Below are 7170 nucleotides of genomic sequence, written 5' to 3' on the forward strand. Positions count from 1 at the left end.
CGCCTGGGTGGCTCAGTTGGTTAAGCGGCTGCCTTCGGCTCAGGTCATGATCCTGGAGTCCCGGGATCGAGTCCCGCATCGGGCTCCCTGCTCGGCAGGGAGTCTGCTTCTCCCTCTGACCCTCCTTCCTCTCATGCTCTCTGTCTCTCATTCTCTCTCTCTTAAATAAATAAATAAAATCTTTAAAAAAAAAAAAAAATTATGTAACTGCCCAATTGTCTGACAATATTATGGCATGTTTTGAGGAAAAAAATGCAATGAATTATTTTGAATAGGACCAGTTTCAATTTGCTCTTTGTCCAATTTGAATGCCAATCATTTAATGAGAACAGGTCATATAATGATATTGGCATATTTCACCACAATCTTGTTTTAATGTGAAAATTGTATCATGAGATCGATATTGCCTTTGAATTATATGTTCTTAGTATTCTGCATTTGGGTTAGCTAACTCTGTGAACCGTAAGTCAGAATGCTGCAAAAAACTGAATAAGGCAGTTGGCCAACAATACAGTGTAGACAAAAAAAAAAAAAAAAAAGAAAATGTTATTGCTCTTGCCCATCATTCATAAAATGTAATAGGCATTTTACAGTCTCATATCCTCATCACAGAGAATGTAACGAAAAGAAAATGTCACATGATTCATCATTTCTCCTGACAAAAACTTTAATAGAAAAAGGAGAATGTTGTATTACCAATGTATATCAGTCATTATGGTCTTAATGGTATATTTCTATGGTGATCCCATACTACTGTGTTCAAAATAGCTGGAATCTCCCTTCTCCATCGGAATCTGGCTCATTTTGAGATAGCCCCAAGAATGTGACAAAGCTCAAGAAACAGCAAAAAGATTTAGAAGAATGACTACTGCAACAAATGATATTTTTTTGTAAAAACAGCCTTTAATAAATTGAAGCACTGATGAAAAAACTAACTCCCAAATATCAAGAACAGAAAATATATTATTTTTTCCTTTAAAATATACAATTCTTAAGATAGGACCAAGAAAAACAAAATAAAATTGAAAGCAATGTGAAGAAAAAATTGTTCATTTTTAAATGAAATGGCCTGACTACAGGGTATGCTCTACATTCAAAAGGCAGAAGATAGTTCACACTTACAGAAAGAACGGAATGTCTCCTGAAAGAAAGAAATCAGAAAGCTTTGTCAGTTTCAGACCCCAAAGCCAATATATCTAGTTTGCATTTAACTGGAAACAACATGAAGGAAAAACAGTGAACAGCATAAAAATCAATTATATAGTAGAAAAGATCAGAAATCAAAAAGAGGTATTGGGCTATATTTAGTACAGAAATAAGTTTGATTAGAAAGCAAAATAAAATGCTAAAAACATATTCCTAAATTTAGTCCTGTAAATTACGTGAGAGTTTCAAAACTAGAAATAACATAATGCGATTCAGTTCCTTAAATAGAAGCCCCCAATATAGGAGTCATTAAGCTAATATGATGGCAGCCTGTTCAAGAAAGCATGTCAAGAACTGAAAGAATAAAGTGTAATTAATCTGGCTTTCTTCCATTCCACAAATCCAAGTGTGAACATATGCCTAAGAAACACAAAGACAAAAGACAACTGCTATTCCCAAAGAGATTCATCCTTATTTGAAGAAATACCCACAAACGCAGAGAAGACAGCAGATCTGGCACTCAGGTGGTAAGGAACAGCAATGGGAGAAACAGTCATAAAAAAAATACTCTCAGTGTTCTGAGTCCAATTATTCTGACTCCTGAACCAATTACTTGATTATAAAAAGAAATAATGATAATCCATATGTCTTGGGTTGAAAAGTAAAAATATTATAGAAAATGCAAATCTATATCTCCAAAGAAGGAAGTTATTAAAATATTTTAATAACAAAAACTTAACATGTTTTGGTCTCCATTAACTGGAAATACTAAAACCATAGATACAAAATACCATCAACTGTAGGAAGAGAAGAAAACAGAAAGTTCCCAACCAGGGATTTGTGGCAGTTGAGAGCTGTGTGCTGTGACGTGCAGCAGGGCTGTGGGATTAGACACAGCTCCTGGAGGGCTGCTGTAAATTATAAACCAGCATATGTGCAAGGGGAAGAAGCAGCCCATTAGTAAACCTTTCAAAATAGATGGGCTCCCAAGAGGTTAGTTTGTACACTATTCACAGAAATAACTTTGACGGCACAAAGATTTGTAGAGCATTTCAATTGCCCTTAGATAATTAAGAATTTGTTCAGTGAACAAAAATGGAAATCTTAAAATCATAGTAGCTGAACAAATTATTCCAAAATGGCATCATTTACTTGATAGTAAAATAAGTTTGGACAAAAATTAATAGGAGATTCAATTGTGGTCACTTAAACCGTCTGAAGAAATATAAAACAAAGAATAGAGAGCCACCAAGTTGTTGTGTTTCTCCTTCAAAGGGTAGAGAGCCTCCATTAATAATTATAACTCAACATGTACCATATCTGACTGAAATTCAAAGCACTTCTTGGCCTGTAACTCAGAAAACTTCTCATAATAGGTTCCCTATAATCATGGCATTGGTACAATCTGCTAAAATGTTCAATAAGGCAGTTGTATTTGGGCTATACGAGCATACAGTTTTCATTTCTGCTCTGTGATGGAGTGGCTAACTCTGGTGAAAATTCTTCTGGTTAAATGTGGCTTTGAATAATAAACTCAATGTCCTTTAAAAAGAGTGCTGGATGTATGAAATGAAGAATGCCTTTCACTTAAACCTAGTTCCATTAATGCCTCTTCGGTGTATCATCCCCGTGCTTGTGAGGGAAATAGTCTCAATGCAGCATAGAGAGAAGCAACTTTCATCATATATTTAAAGGAAACACAGCAAACTCACACAAGTGGAGTATTCTATTATGCAAAAGAAGCTCTATAAATAAAGACACTAAGGAAAAAAAGGACCTTAAGGAGTGAAGACAAGCACACAACCGAAAATTAAATGGGATCAGAAAAGTCAGAGAGCAAAAGGTCAGGAATGAAGTGTTCATGTTTCCACTTTCTAACCTTCTTACATTTTTCCCCAATCTCTTGATCACTTTTTAATTTTTCTCCTAGGAGTAGAGGTTTTTGATAATAAATATACTAACACTATTCCTGACCAGGTCCATCCTTATACCATACTTACTAGTTATATTAGCAGGTCACTTTTTCTTCCTCACAGGGCTGGTTTTTGTTTATTTGTTTTTCCTAACCATGTTACATTTCAGGTACCAAAGAAGATGTCAGTGGGGAAAATTCCTGGGGTCAGAGAGTTCAGATCATTATTCTTCCTCTGATTTCTTCTAGCACCATTGAGTGAATTACTTAATCACTCAAATCCAACATAAAAATTGAGAATAGCACAGGAGCTTGATATCTAAACCTAAAGCCATATCTGCTCAATTCTAATAACAAACCATCCATGGTATTGATTTTTAAAACAACTTGATTACATTCCAAAAATTCCCAAAAGTCACTTGCTCTCTCAAATCGAAGGCTAAGGGTCATTTTGTTACCATAGTAGGTCATAAGACTAGCAGACCCTAACAAAATCATTATGGCTTACATTCAAAACCTTCTTATAAAATTAATAAGTTCTGTTATGTATCCAAACATAGAAAGAAAACAGTTAAACATATCATTGGATCTTTCTAGCATAATGATGGAAAGGTACACTTTCTCCACTTCCTTTCAGTTTATGATACCTAAATATTGTATTCTAAATGTGCTAAGACTTCGACCAGCCCAAGGAGGCCCACATTCATTTCCATAGCTATAAACATTGTCTCTAGTCTTATTCCTCAAAAATACATCTGTGTAACCAACTCTGACCTCTCACTTATATTTAAGTCATATATTTCCAATTGCCAATTGGGCATCAACAATTACTGTTTCATCTCCTCCAATTCTAGATTCTGTTTCCAAACATATTATTTTCTTTCTTTTAATTGACTCTACTTCTAAATTAGATAATATATGAAAGTGAGTAGCACAGTTCCTGGCATATTAGCCAATGCTTCCTAAGAGTTAGCTTTTTTTTCTCAAATTCCCTATTTCTATGAATGCCCCCACAACTCTGTTAGTCCCCAAGCTTAATATTTCCAATCTTAGACTGTTCCCTCTGCTCTATTGTCTTTATCAAGTTACTATCAAGTCATTTCTCTATTCCTACTTCTCCTATTCTATGTCAGGTTTCTTCATACCTGGATTACTGCATTAGCATTCCATAAGTTACCTCTATCTAAATTCACTTACTCCTATCCTGTTCTCTACCACCTGCAATTTGACATTTTTCAGTTCTCAGATTCATCTTGGTAAAGGCCTACATTTAGCATATTGCTCCCCTTCACAAAACCTATAGCTGATTTGTATCATATAGAAGTCTGAATATGTATATAGGAGACAGGATATGTAAATTGAGAGGCACTAGTACTTCCATGAAGAAATTCCTTCTAGGCATTTCTTGGGAAACAAGTTTTGCTAAATCCCAAATCCCAATAAAAATCAGTCAAAAAATCATAAAGATGGAAAAAAGTATATTCCTATGAAAATTCAAGTTTAACAATTAACATAGAAGTATCACTGGTAAGAGGGAATCACTGATATCGAGTTGAAAGCAAGACAGAAAACACAGACACACTGGGTCAAAAGTTAAAGTCTATACTTCCAGGAAGCAGGACAGGACCAAGTAGGAGAAAAATGTTCATGATTTGTTCAGTCTTGCTTGTAGCTTCTTCCTTGTTATAAGTGTGTATTCGTGGTCTTGTCTATGATGATGGTTAGTCATTCTTTCAAATAAATATTCATATGTTCATATGCATCATATACTATAAACAAATCCTAGGAGAGAAGTTCCAAGAAATAACAGGTATTGAAGAGAAAATAAGTTCTTCAATTGGCAATTTTGATAGACAATTCTCTATAGTACTCTAAATATTGCTAAGAGATCCAAATGTTACCCAAAAATGTTGGCTGTTTTTTTCCAGCATTTAAGTATTTACTATAGGCTAATTCATTTATAAGCTTGTAAATACTTTTAAATTAATATGTCCTACTTACTGTACAACCTTTTAAGAAATCCACAATAATCTAAAAAGTATGAAATATTTTAAGAATAACTTAGGACTTTAGGAATTCCTAAGAATTACTGGGAGTTTCAATTACTTATTCCTAAATCCCAAAGATTAATAGCTGTCAGGAATACTGAAACACTAAGAAATATAAAAATACAATTCTAATAAGTTCAAAGGAAGAAAGAAAGAACACAGAAAAGACCAATAAGGTGACATTAGAAACTGGTTATAAACACTAAAGTATAAAGGGTTGTGTAAATATAGGGGAATGGGCTGGATACAGAAAGAAGACCACATACAACACTATGGAAGTATAAAGCCACAGGCTTATTTGAAGAGCAGTGAGTCATCTAGGTTGGTTGCTGTGTGGAGTACAGAGACTAGGGTCGATAAGATTAGGGTAGAAAAAAAAGGTGAAGCTACATTTTGAAGGGTGTTGAATGCTTAAAAGCCAAATGTACCTGTCTGAAATTGGTTCAACAAATAGTTGTTGAATATTTCCTATTTTCTCCATGAAGTCTTTCCCAGTGAGTTTCACACCTCCTTCTTTGAACTTCTGTAGAATTTAACACTTTTGCCAGACAGTTTAACAGCTGAGAGACTGTGAGGATCCTAGGGACAGGTTTCAGTGCTACTTGATGGTATTACCACCTGGGACAAAGAACTGCCTGCATTCTGTCATGTCAAAAGCCTTCTTCCTTGTGGGATTCCTGGGGGAGCCCTATTCACTAAGGAAAACAGCAGGATGGAAATCAAAGTACCATTATATTTATAGCTGAGCAAGTAGCAGAAAGCCCTCATACATAACTGAACCTAACCTATATCATGGGGCCTGAAGGCAAGTTCAGGAGTATCTAAAAAGAGAGAACATAGAAGAGGAAGAAATTCAGAAGAGATCCAAAGGAAAGAAAAGAAGAAAATGAGAGGGGGATAGTTGAATTTACCCACAAAGACATAGGTTCTGACAATCTATTTAGTATTGTGACAAAAAACATGACAGCACATAGAACAGAGTCATGTCTTAAAGACATAAATTCTGCTTACTAGTAAATCTTGGTCCAGTGATGATTCTGGGCTCTGGCCAATTTTGATTCTTCTTTTATGGGGGCTAAGGAGCATCTAGTAGTAGAGGACCGATGGAAGTTGCATCAATTAGCTATTACCTTAAAACAGGATTTCTTTACACAGCACTGTTAACACTTTGGGGCCAGATAATTATTTGTGGTAGGGAACTGTCCTGTGCATTGCAGGATGTTTATCAGCATCTCTCGCTTCTACCTACTTGATCCGAGTAGGATCCCTTGAGTTGTAACAACCAAAAATGTTTCCAGACATAGCCAAAAGTCTCTCAAGGGGCAAAATCATACCCAGTTCAGAACTATTACCTTAAAACAACCACCATTTATTCTCACTCACATGACTGCTTTTGGGAGGTCAGCTGATCTGGCCCAGAGACTCTGCTTCAACCTACAGATTCCACTGGGCTTGTCTATTCTCTGTACTTGGGCTCAGATCTGCATAAAGTGTATTTATCATGGTGTCCTTGCTTAAAGGACAGTAGCTATCCCAAGGAAATTCTTTTTTTTTAAGATTATATTTTTATTTATTTATTTGAGAGAGGGAGAGAGTGTGTGAGCAGAGGGAGGGGCAGAGGGAAAGGCAGAGGGAGAGGAAGAGGGATGAGCAGACGCCATGCCAAGTGGGGAGCCCAACCTGGGGATTGATCCCAGGACCCCGAGATCATGACCTGAGTGGAAGTCAGACTCTTAACTGACTGAACCACCCAGGTGCCTCTCAGGGCAATTTTTCACATGACAGTGGCAAGTGACACAAGAAGGGAAGCCTAACTATACAAGCACATTTCAAGTCCTTGCTTGTCTCATATCTACTGACATCCCATTGACCAAAGTAGGACAAGATTAAGCTCCAATTTAGGGATGGGGAAGTATGCTTGACCAGTAGTAAAACTCCCATTTACATAGCAATGGGCATGGATATAGGGAGAGGTGAAGAATTAGACATGGTAATTTCCTCTACCACAGTGGACCTGCTGAGAAGAGGAGAAATCTCTTCCCTCCAGTGGCCATGCCTTATAAT

Source organism: Leptonychotes weddellii, chromosome 9, assembly GCF_054177405.1.
Source record: "Leptonychotes weddellii isolate Sample4059 chromosome 9, ASM5417740v2, whole genome shotgun sequence".
NCBI classification, from domain to species: Eukaryota; Metazoa; Chordata; class Mammalia; order Carnivora; family Phocidae; genus Leptonychotes; species Leptonychotes weddellii.